The sequence below is a fragment of the Sinocyclocheilus rhinocerous genome, unplaced genomic scaffold (assembly GCF_001515625.1).
Source record: "Sinocyclocheilus rhinocerous isolate Xijiao unplaced genomic scaffold, SAMN03320098_v1.1 scaffold449, whole genome shotgun sequence".
NCBI classification, from domain to species: Eukaryota; Metazoa; Chordata; class Actinopteri; order Cypriniformes; family Cyprinidae; genus Sinocyclocheilus; species Sinocyclocheilus rhinocerous.
In genome coordinates, this window is record NW_015652285.1 from 1,073,718 (window position 1) to 1,086,279 (window position 12,562).

Here is a 12,562-nt window from a genome sequence, read left to right on the forward strand (position 1 = left end):
TGGTTACCAACATTCTTCAAAATATCTTCTTTTGTGTTCAACAGAAGAAAGAGACTCATACACAGTGACTGAATTAATTTTTTTCTTCTGAACTATCCCTTTAATCCACTGGCAAAAGAGAGCCAGTGAAAATAGTGTGAGAACTGACAATCTCTGAAGTGCTGTCTCTCTTAAAGCAAAATAGTGCAGCTAACAGTTTTAGGATGCCATGCAATCAGACTCAACAACAGCTCGGTACATTGAGATAGAGGATAGATAGAGGATAGAGTGTCAGATCAAGTTACCCACTTATCCATCTTATGGAAAACAAACTGCTTCAGGTCACCTTGAGCAATGATTTGCCTAAAGCAAAGGATCGCTTTTCTATTTGGCCCTTGGATTCACTTTTCTGTGATTTCCTTAAAGCAAAATTTGAAAGAGAGAGTTCACTGATTAATATGCATTTGGGTCTTGTGTTCATGTTATGTAAAAAGCCTGTAGGGTTTAATTCATTGCCAATTATCCTATACAGGAAGTTGAGAACAAAGGCTTGCTTGCCGTAATAGTGATTGTAGCATAAAAATTCATAATCACTGATGAATCTGAAGACATATTGCTTGAAGACATATTGGAGGAGAGACTTATCATGAGCAGAACTTAACCAGCACTAGTTGACCTGTTAAGGTCTTTACAGTTTATTTTAGATTTATTTATTTATTTATTTGCTGTTAATAAAGAAACATCATTAATTTTTAGAGTTTAAAACAAACCATTTTCTGTAATGTCTTAAATGTAAATATTTATATGTTTGAAGCTGCAAATAAAATATAGATTATTGGAGTATGTTTTATGAGAAAATACTATTTCAGTTTTTCTACTCCAAAATTTCACGTATAATTCAATGTGTTACTTGCCATTTCTTTGTAATTGCTTGTGAAATTTACTTGTAATTTCTAAGTGAAAATTGTTTACGCCATTTTTTTCAGTAGAAATTGTGTTTGTTATACAGTATACAGTCAGTAGCATTTCAAATACATTCTGCTTAAGTGTAAACATGAGACTCTGGTGCTTGCATTTGCTGTGTTTAAATGGTCTTTATGTATTCATATTTGTTCGTAACACAAAGATGCCTACTTTCAATTTAGCTCCATATTCATTTTCAAATATACAGCAATTTGTCAGTATAGAGACCTCAAGAAAGCCGGTGTTTTACACAAATGTGTGAAGACACAAATAATGCAGAAACAGGCATTAATCAATCAAGGATAGAAGCCATTGACAGAAAGATCATAGGAATTGTGTCCCATGTATATCTATTTATGAGTTTGTAACCATCTTTAATTGGTCACTTGTGCACAATATTGCAGAATATTGCTTAGACCTTTTATGTATTATATTTGATCTTTAAATACATTTAGAGATGTCAGCTTCCTATCATTTCACATCTTTTTCTAAATTAAAAGTGTCCAAGTTACATTTGAAAATGTGACTAATAATGTGGAAAGTTGCCAGAAACCTTTAGCCTGTAACTAACCCCAATTCGAGACGGTGTTTGTGAAATTTACTGGTAGAGCAAAAGTCAAGTTAGGAAATATGTGGGTTTGTATTCATTTACCGCTACACTAGAACACATAAACAAATTCAAATAACAGATGGACCTTGATGAAGTGTATTAATGTTTAAATTATTAAAGTTTATTATTTATGTAATAATTAAAACTTAATGACTGTTAAAAAAAACTGTTAAAACTTATGGTCCAGTTAGACGATGTTAGGGTAAAGGTATTCTGATTAATATATTTTGATAGGCATTCGTCTTAGCCCTTTTACCCATTTGGAATAGCACATGTTGTTGATAATATTTTTGTACTTGAGGCATCTCATCCACTCGGGTGTTGTGTTGAGCACAAGAAGTCATATCACTGCATTTTACAATGCTATTCCATTTTCAGCAGCATCATTTCAGGATGTAATTAGCAGTTAAATCACTCATAACGTGGAATCGTTTTGTAGATTCTTATATAAAAAGGTGAGCATATTTTTTTAATGTAATTTCAGAGGGGTTGCAGAGCAGATCAACCCAACTAGAAAGAAACTATGATACTGTGGTGTGGAATATTTTTTTGTAAAACAGTAGAGATGTCAATTAATAGTAAAAGCACGATTTCAATTATGCGCTCACACAAGTTATTTACTGGAAAACAGCTTTTACACTGTGCTTCGAAATACTCGATTCTGATTGGTCAATCGCGAATCATCGCGTCTTTGCCTTGTAAATATGTGCATAAAACAACTGCTAACAACGCAAGTTTTGCGTTATGGCAGAGCAAACGTTTAAAGAGAATATTACTAAGCAAGTTAGTTAAAGTAATGTTTATAGCGACTAACCCGAATAATGACTCATCTGGTTTGATTTAGCAGTGATGTCTAAATGTAACTCTATTGTCAGACCAAGTCAAGAGCGCAAGTATGTTAGATGGATCGAGCTTTGGCGAAATATAGGCAACATATATATGATTGTCCATGCCAGCATTGCAGTACTGCTCTTCTGGCTAACTTAAATTGTCGCTATTTTCAAGTCTCTCCTATGATATCACACCACGGACTCTAGGCTACATTGCAATTGAGTGTTTTTTTTTTTTTTTCTTGGCGGAAGCTTTAAGACAAACAGCCAAGATTATACAATAATTTTCACGTTTTTATTTATTTTGTAATGTTGAGTTGACACATATGACCAGGTTGTGTTCTAAACAGTTACTTTGGGATACTAATGTAATTTATGTATTTTTCTTTTCCACCTTCATGTTTGAAGGTACTGGTCCAAATAAAAAGGTCCACACCAAATATTTTGATATTTTAGTAACTATGGCTCAGGCAACTCCTTAAATATAAGTCTGTGAAGTATTGTGTAGAAAAGTGTGTAGAAACAAGCCATACAAATTGAGGCATCATTCATTCAAATTAAACAACAAAACATAGGCTATTTAATATTTTGAGTTAGAGGCTAATTTCGATTTTTCATTTGCAGTTACTATGCCTTAATTTGATCCCTTTGATAAAGCCAACTTAAGACTGTTCTGTTATGACTGGAAGGTGACGTATCAGACTAATAATGGTTGTGCAATTGTAACTTTATTATGCATAATGCTCTTATTCTGGTGCATTAAGTACCATTCTTATAATTACCGGATTAAGATTTAAGAAAGCAAATAAATCATGGTGAAAAACATACAACAATTCCAGCATATGGTCGCAAAGAACAGCTGGAGTTTGGACCTCATGGGGGATGAGAGCAAATAAACACACTAACTATATACTAACCAAATATAATAAATGGCACGTTTATATCCAGTTTCTTCTTACTTTAAAACAAATATCGACTCTAGCCATGACACTGACTATGATCTTTTTAAACAAACAGATTTAAGTTACAAGTTACATTTTATTGAATAGTGTACATTATTGTTTAGATTCAAGACAAAACAGACACATTAAATGTGAAATGTGTTTATTTCTTTGCTTAAATATGAAATTATTATAAGTGCTCAAATGATTAAATAGCAAAATCATCCACAAGGAAGCAAAATGTTGTGATAATCATTTTATTTACTGACAGGTTTACATTGCTTAAAATCTCACAGGGTGGCCTAATTTAGTTTGAGAACACCCTGGCCTAAATTATCAAATATTGCTGTAACGTTCCTCCCAGAAAAGCAGGCTGTGTGATTCATCTTTAGTAAGTATTCCAACACTTCTTTCTGAGCACTTTTCCTTTGTTAATCATCTCTCCATGAGGAAGTGGCTCACTGTGGCCGTACGGCAGCGATGCACTGAATGTTTTATTACTCTAAGGCCCATACGTCACTACACCTCATTGTGCTCATCACAATATCGGAGTATATTAATATCTAAACGCTTCTGCCTCAATGCAGTATGTCTGGATAATGTTTTTTTCATTAAATTCCCTCTGTTTAGCAGGCTGCCATCTCAACAGTGCCCACCCAGACAAGCACAGCTCAAAAACTACATTCCACAGAGGACTGGATGATCTTGGTATTTCCCTCCTTAAATTCAGATACCCATTGAAGTGAAACTCCCATAAGATGTCTAATGAAGCAAATAACTGATTCAGGGTTGGTTTTGAAGAGGCAGGAGGGAAGAAAAACATAGCGATGCTGAGGCTGGAGCCCACAAGACAGTGTTGTCGACTTTCATTTAGATGTCTTACTGGAGACAGTGCCAAAAGTGTTTTTGCTTGGAATAATCACAGAAAACTCTCAGAGCTCAACTTTTGCTTTGAGGAAGAGGAAGCAAAGACAAAGGCATGCCTGCCAGGCCCAACACAAATCTGGAATACTAGTTTAGCAAGTCTAATGAAGTTCACATTATACAGAGTAAGAGAAGTGGTAATGTCATTAAAATGAACAGATTAGATCACCCAAAAATGAACATTCTGTCATTATTTAATCACCCTCTTGAGGTTCTGAACCACTATGACCTGTTTTCTTCTTCCATGGAACAGAAACTCTCTTGTGCACACTCTTGCGAATTATAAAACTAGTCATAGAATAGCTTTGTGTGAAATTTAAATTATTAGTCACTCGTTTTCTTCACCGCTAGGGGGCTGTTAACTGCTGGGTTCGGAGTCAATGAGTTGAACTCAAGAACCAGATTAGGTTATTGATTCACAAACAGATCATTTAGACCAGCTTTGTGAACTGGATCAAATGATTCATTGGTAATAAAGTTTTTTTTTTCTTTCTTACAGTATAGGTCGTTTGTCTATATTTTGCTTTTTCAGTGTTATTATTTTTCATCATTGTCAGTGCAGTTTATTGTTTAGAATTGGTGCATTTTTAGGCTATGGCTAGTTCTAACTTGATATTTTAGCATTCACAACAAGCTCAAGTTCAACTATGTTTTTTTTTTTGTTTTAGTTTTTTTGTGCATTAGAGAGCTTGTTGACATGACACACAAATTAATTTTTATTTTTTTTTACAAAATATGTACAAAGGGAATGTACAGTATTACTAAGAAGATTTCCCTTGCACAGATTAACCATTTCTGTGACACTGCTATCTCTTATTTCAGTTGTTGGAGAAAAGCCCATGATTCCGTGGTTGGTCAATCCAGTGTTCTGGAACACTCAGTGCAAGCCTTTATCACAACAAGCTCAAGTTCAACTATGTTTTTTTTGTTTGTTTGTTTTTTTGTGCATTAGAGAGCTTGTTGACATGACACACAAATTTATTTTTTATTTTTTTACAAATATGTACAAAGGGAATGTACAGTATTACTAAGAAGATTTCCCTTGCACAGATTAACCATTTCTGTGACACTGCTATCTCTTATTTCAGTTGTTGGAGAAAAGCCCATGATTCCGTGGTTAAGCAATCCAGTGTTCTGGAACACGCAGTGCAAGCCTTTATTATCTGCAACAACAAAACAAAAAAAACACACAACGGTAAAAAAAAAAGTAACATTTCTTGTTTTTTTAAGTTTAAGTTTAATATATATATAAAATCTATACATTTATCTATATATGAATACAAATGTAAAAAACAATAAAATTACTATTAGTTTAATATTAAAATGAATACAGAAATAAAAAAATCTAATTGAAATATCAAAAAAAGCTACAATAGTATAATTAATATTACAAAAAAAATCACTGTTTGAGAGTGTATTATAACAATCCATTTATAACCATTATAACAATCTAAAGCCAGCAAATAAACTAAATATTAAAAGTGAACACATTTGCTGAACTTAAATGTACATTTATTTTATACCATATTAACTCAAAAATATGTTTGTACATTTTGAAATTGACAGTAAGATGAAGACCACTTATACTAATCAGCCAATTGGGTATTAATTGTCACTAATTGTTTTGAGGTGTTAAATGTCATAGCAAAATATTGTCTGAATAACTTGCCTAGATTATATATTCATTAATATTAATATTAATTTTAGTGGGATATGCAAAACAGACTATCAATCCAATTGGAACAATCAATAACTACAACTGATGACTGTTTTTGCTTTCTTTGTGCATTGAAACTACACTGAGAACAGTTCTCCTTTTTTTGTTCAAGTATTTGCCTCTAAAGGCTTCAGGTAGTGCTCTGCCACAGCCATTATCACCAGAGAGCAAACTTCAGTATTTTATTACTTAGCTGTTTCTGGGTTGTGGACTTCTGTGATGAGTGATGCGGTGTCCTATAATTCAGTTAGAGGAGACACAGTCTAAAGATTTTTTTCTTCAAGAATCATTTTCTAATTCAGTTTATTAATCTGTGCAAAGACATCGTGAGCTGTCAGACTAGAGATTCCTCATTATTCAATACACCTGAGGAAACTGACAGGCCCTGTAATGAGATTCTCACTCTCTGCTTTTGCAGTCTCATACTAAACAGCACAGGGTGCCGCTGAGTAACTCTCTAGAATAAAAGCATGTAAACGGATCAAGAGAAATGTGATTAAGTTAGTTCAATATAAATGGATGCTCTTGATGCCGCATGACTTGTTGAAGCAGTTTCACTCTCATTAATGTTATAGACCTGAATTAACCATTTGTTTTAAAGGGGTCATATGATGCTGCTAAAAAGAACATTATTTTGTGTATTTGGTGTAATGAAATGTGTTTATGCGGTTTAAAGAAAAAAAAAACACATTATTTTCCACATACTGTATATTATTGTTTCTCCTCTATGCCCCGCCTTTCTGAAACGCGTCGATTTTTACAAAACTAATCGGTCTGAAAAGCGAGGTGTGCTCTGATTAGCCTTTGGATTTGAGACTTTAGTCTTTGCAACTTTACAGATCTTCTTTATGCACCAAGAGCTTGTAACACTCCAAAGAGAAAGGAAAAATTTAAATTGCATCATATGACCCCTTTAATAGAATGACCCCCAGTGTTTTATTTAAATTGGGTCCTTTTCAAAATATATGGGCTAAAATATCCCTTGATTTTTCAGTTATGAAAAACATTTTAAATATTCAAGAAACCAAAATATTCATTATTTATATATATATATATATATCTACCTACCTACCTACCTACATACATATATACATACACACACAATATACTTTTTTTCATTTCAGTGACTTATGTTGTTTTGCACATTTTAATAATTTGAATTTATAAGGTGCATGAAACATTGTTTTTTACCTTTATTTTTTCCCACACAGGTAATTTGCATGTACCATTATTTGTTACAAAATATATTTAGTGGTATGATACATTTTAGTCTGCTCAAAAATGTTTTTTTTTTTTTTATTGCCATCTTAGAAAATTAATCTTTTAAGAAAATTTGTAATAGGAATATATGGGCTAAAATATCCCTTGATTTTTCAGTTATGAAAAACATTTTAAATATTCAAGAAACCAAAATATTCATTATTTATATATATATATATATATCTACCTACCTACCTACCTACATACATATATACATACACACACAATATACTTTTTTTCATTTCAGTGACTTATGTTGTTTTGCACATTTTAATAATTTGAATTTATAAGGTGCATGAAACACTGTTTTTTACCTTTATTTTTTCCCACACAGGTAATATGCATGTACCATTATTTGTTACAAAATATATTTAGTGGTATGATACATTTTAGTCTGCTCAAAAATGTTTTTTTTTTTTTTATTGCCATCTTAGAAAATTAATCTTTTAAGAAAATTTGTCATAGGTCTTACAACCTTTGCTTAATTTGTGAAGAAAATAGTCAAGTTGTCTTTTATGATTAGTTATAATGTCAATATGTTAATAAATATTTACCACTCATCTTTTTAGGAGAAAGCTGAACTGAATTCAATATTTACCTTTTTTTTTTTAAAGTGACCCAATTACGTTAAACTATTGAACTGAACCCCAAAAGGTCTTTTATCTAAATATTTCCAGAAGGGGGCTTAATCCTAGTCTTGGTGCTAAATCTATCTATTTATTTGAAGTTGGACTTGAGGTATTAAGGTCTTCCTTTTGCCTTTAAGGTGTTGATAAGTGCTCTTTCCTTTTAAGGGGCTCCTTATCAGAATCTGTCCTTGACCTTCCTCTCATTTTCAATCTCAACACGTACCGGCTCACCTTTATGAGAATATCATTCCCATCAAACACTTAGACCAGGGATGCCCAAACTCGGTCCTGGAGGGCCAGTGTCCTGCAGAGTTTAGCTCCAACTTGCCTCAACACACCTGCCGGGAAGTTTCTAGCATGCCTAGTAAGAGCTTGATTAGCTGGTTCAGGTTAGGGTTTGATTAGGGTTGGAGCTAAACTCTGCAGGATACCGGCCCTCCAGGACCGAGTTTGGGCACCCCTGACTTAGACAAATGTCATATCTGAGATGAAGTTTGTCAAAAGCTTTGGCTATAACAGTGATGCCTATAAAAAAAATGAATGAGAGCCGGAGTTGAAGGCGATGAGTTATTAGCACAGCTAATGCTACTGCTGCTGCATCCAACTACAAAATGTGGAGAGTTGGATGTGGATAATAAATGAAGACTGAATTCAATTTTGGTTGAAAAATGGCATTTTTAACTTGAACCCGATGCATTGTGGCCGAATCTCTCCATCATCCCTGACATTCTGTCAAGGTTAAGAATTTTGTTTACCAGTCAACTTATTAATGTCACTGTTCTCATCTTTTCTATCTTTTTGTGGACAGTCGCCCAATTTATAAAACTGGAGATAAAGTTAGTAATTCGACAAGAATCAGACAGACCTCTGTCTTTGCAGACTCTATATCAGAGGCCTCAGATAATCTGCTCACATTCATTTTACATCTGTGTTCTTCAGCCTGCTTTGAAAATATCTTGTTTAGTTTTGCTGTGTACTAGACAGTTATGCTTGTTATAACATATTTTGACATCTTAAAGGCATCATGGAACAACATTTTCAATTCCCATTCAACATTTCTTGTCAATGTTTTATGTACAACCCTTGATATTCCTGTACACCTATAAAGTTGCTGTATAAAAATACTCATATTTTGGTCTTTTATCTAAAGTATGCATCAAGATGACCTAGATTGGCATATTCTCGTTCATTTTATCTCAAGGGTGGCATAGCATTTAAATAGCAAAAGGTTAATGGCATTACAATGACTTTCTCAAGCAGGTTATTGATTAAATGCTTATTAACGTTTGGATATTTCCCAGCTGAAGCAGCATATAATATAATGCTCCAGACCTTGCCTTATGGCTTAATGGACCTATTATACACATCTGATAGCCAATCCAACAGTTTTGTCGCCGTAACCTTTTACTGCTGATAGATTTCCTCTTTTCATTGGTTTACCACAGTATTAAAAATGCGACCCACTGTGTGGGAGCTAAAGCACTCACAGTTAAGTGTGTGATTAATGCATGACAATATGTTGAACGTGGACTACTTGGAATATATGTGAACTCAATCTCAGTGAGATGCATGAAATATGAACTCTGCTATGCCATCAGAGTCCACATTTTTTCAGTAATGGTGGACTCTTTACATTGATTTCTGTTGTTTTGTATAGTAAGCTAATGATATTTTCTATCCACTAAACCTAAAAACTGCACATAGAACTTTCTACATTTTCAGATTTACATTAAGACATTAAGATGTTTATTATGCATGTCTAATAATCTACTCCCCACATTGCGGGTGATTTCATGTTTTGCTATGGGGAGCATTGTGCAGGGTTTCCGCAGGTTTTTTATTAAAGTAAATTTAAGGCTTGTTTTAAGACTAAGTAAAGAAAATTTAAGAAACAAATTGAATGGAACACAATATGCCAACACGGTTTCTAAATGTAAGTGTTGTATATTAGCAACACTTCAAAGTTTACTTTTTAATTCATTTTTACGAAAAAAAAAATAGTAAAGCTTGAATACCTCTGCTTCCAATCTTTAGAATATGGAAATAACTTTTACTGTACCTTCTGATCACTTATTTTCATACCCAATTGACAGATATTTGTTCTGGTTTTAAGCATAAATTCACTTAATTTTGTTCACATTCTCAGAAAATAAGATTTATTATCTTCATTTCGTATCTCAAGTAAATGTATTTTGATTTAAGGATGTTTAGATATTTTGTATTGGAAAACTGGACAAAAATACAGATAAATATTTTATTTATTGATTGCTTGCATTGCATGTAACATTTAATACCATGACTTTATGAATTTAAGACTTTCTGCTCCGATTTAAGACCTTTTTAGGCCTTAATTTGTGGAAGGGTGAATTAAGACTTTAATAACACCTGCGGAAACCCTGAATCTGATCATGTGATCTCAACATGTCTGGCCCTTTGAGGTGACCCCCATCATTTAAAATAAATCAGCTTTTATTTGGCTACTGGTATGACTGGAGACTTCATCTTGTTTGAGTCAACAAGTTTTTAAACATATTTTTCAAAAGTAAAACGTTTATGTGTAAAATATTTTAAATGAGTAAATAATTACTGAGTGCACATTTAATTTCTTTGGTCATTACATGTTTCTGTTGACCTTTTGTACTGAGGTCTGGCATCTATTGTCTGCATACAGAGGCTCTGATTACACTGCAGATTATAAGAGTTGTAATTGCAGGGTTGTTCTTCTTCCTGGCATGTGTCTTTTCAAGTAAATAACTATTATTTCAACAGCATACAGTCATTAATCACTAAAGATTTTTAAATCAAATGAACACCTTATACTCGCTGCATGATAAATGGATTTATCTATAGAGATAGAACCTAGTTTAAGTATAATGTATTAGGCCTATGCGCCAATGAAAACTCAGTCCAGGCATGTATGGGCAATTCACTGTACCCTCCCTGAAATCAAAGAATCCACAACATCCTAAATATATTTTATAAAAACAAATAAAACGATCCTCTGCTCTCATCTGTGTTTCAGTGACTGAAAGGAGCGATTATGAAACGAAATGGCAGACTCCACAGCTTGCTGGCAGTTTAAAGCTGGGCTAGATGTTTTGGTCAATGGGTTTTGCAAGGGTAAGAACTTTCTGTGCCAAATTCATAATTAATTGCAAAGAGGCTCATTTGACATGTTAAATGGAAGTCTTAAATCTTTTGCAAGGTTCAAGCATGGCAGATAAACAGTACACATGGCCTTGATAAAAAGACTGTTAAAGGCAAAACACAGGAGAGAATCCAATAAGCAATTTATGGGAATTAAAGGTGCTGTAATCCTACTACTATGGATATCATTCAAATTGATGCCCTGAAATATTACACTCATCTATAGACTCTGTAAATCAAGGAGTTCTAATATACCTGGAGAAAGCTGTTAGCATTCCCATTGACATGTTGTGTATCAGTTACTGCACCATTAACCAATTAAAAATGGTCAGAACGTTATTTAAAGACACCAGATTGTTTAGTCTATGTAAGTGCTGATATGAAAATATTCTTAATGTTTTCAACAATACCCATTTGGACAAATTGCCTTTGAATTGCCCTCTAGAGAAAGCCAAGACCTGATGGATATATATAATTTTCTGTCAATACAAATGCTATTGCAACATGTCCTTTCATTATTTTCCAATTTGGAACAAAGACTCTGTTTGTCATTATATTTAAGTTAGATACAAGTCACTTAGAATGAACAAAAAGTTTTCTTTTTTAAAAGCTGTGGTTCTGCCTCTGAGGATGAACTTCCCCAATTCACTCTGTGGGACGTCTTCATTGACCTGTAGCAAAATTAGACGAAATGGACAGTTGGGCTGCAGGGGATACACAAGAAAGGTATTCTGTCAGATTCAGCAATCGTTTATTTTAGAACAAAAAGTGTAGGAGTCGTAGGTCTTCCTGATCTTTCAGACAAGGAATAAATGCAAAAATGAAATGCAACCAACCATTGAGCATTTAGGACAGCATGGCTTGTCAAGTTGTATGTGTAATGTTAAAACATTTTTTACATTAGATTTTTCTTTACTTTTACATGATAAACTGTGATCTCTAATTTGAAGAAAAAAACAGTTGACAATCACTGATCAACAAATTGAGGTTTCATTCAATTGTTTTCATTAAACAGAATATCTTGGAGTTTGTTATGATTTTTTTCAGGAACATGTTGAAACAAGTTTTCTGCTTCTGTTGGACATTCATCAATGTCTGTTTGCAATTTATTAAAATTTCATCTCTGAAAATGCATAAATAAATGCAGAATGCTGACTTGGAAATTATATTGGTTTAAATGCATAATGCAGTTATTCACTGTAAATTATACGGTCTTTTTCCACCTCCAAAAACGGTATACTACCGTAAAATTAATGTCCAATACATGTAATGTCCAATACAGTTTTTCACCGTATATAGTAGGGGAATTTACCGTTAACCATTTAACAGGTTTTTACTGTAGCATTTTTACAGTCTTTTACCGTTAAATTCACGGTCATTTTTTACAGTGTATGCATCATTTTATTTTTAATGGTTCTGTAAAGGACTAACGGCCACACACTGCAGAGTTTAAGGAGAGACAATGACATTTAACAGTAAAGGCATATTTAAATATGTTATTTTCTTTTATGAAGAATTATAAGAGCGTAGTTTATGCACATTTGTTCAAAACAGCCTTTGGC

At 33.3% G+C, this 12,562-nt stretch overlaps 1 protein-coding gene across 3 annotated transcripts in view; it reads left to right on the top strand.

The window, feature by feature from the left end:
- The window catches only part of LOC107714392 (PTB domain-containing engulfment adapter protein 1-like), a 188,131-nt gene that overhangs the window by 97,491 nt on the left and 78,078 nt on the right, over positions 1-12,562 (top strand). Inside the window, exon 1 of one of the 3 annotated variants that reach the window (XM_016520224.1) lies at positions 10,953-10,973. The exons of the other annotated variants lie outside the window; for them this stretch is intronic. The gene's annotated coding sequence lies outside the window, so the exon portion shown is untranslated. Of the gene's footprint in view, positions 1-10,952; positions 10,974-12,562 lie in introns of those variants that run through there. 3 annotated transcript variants of the gene reach the window in all.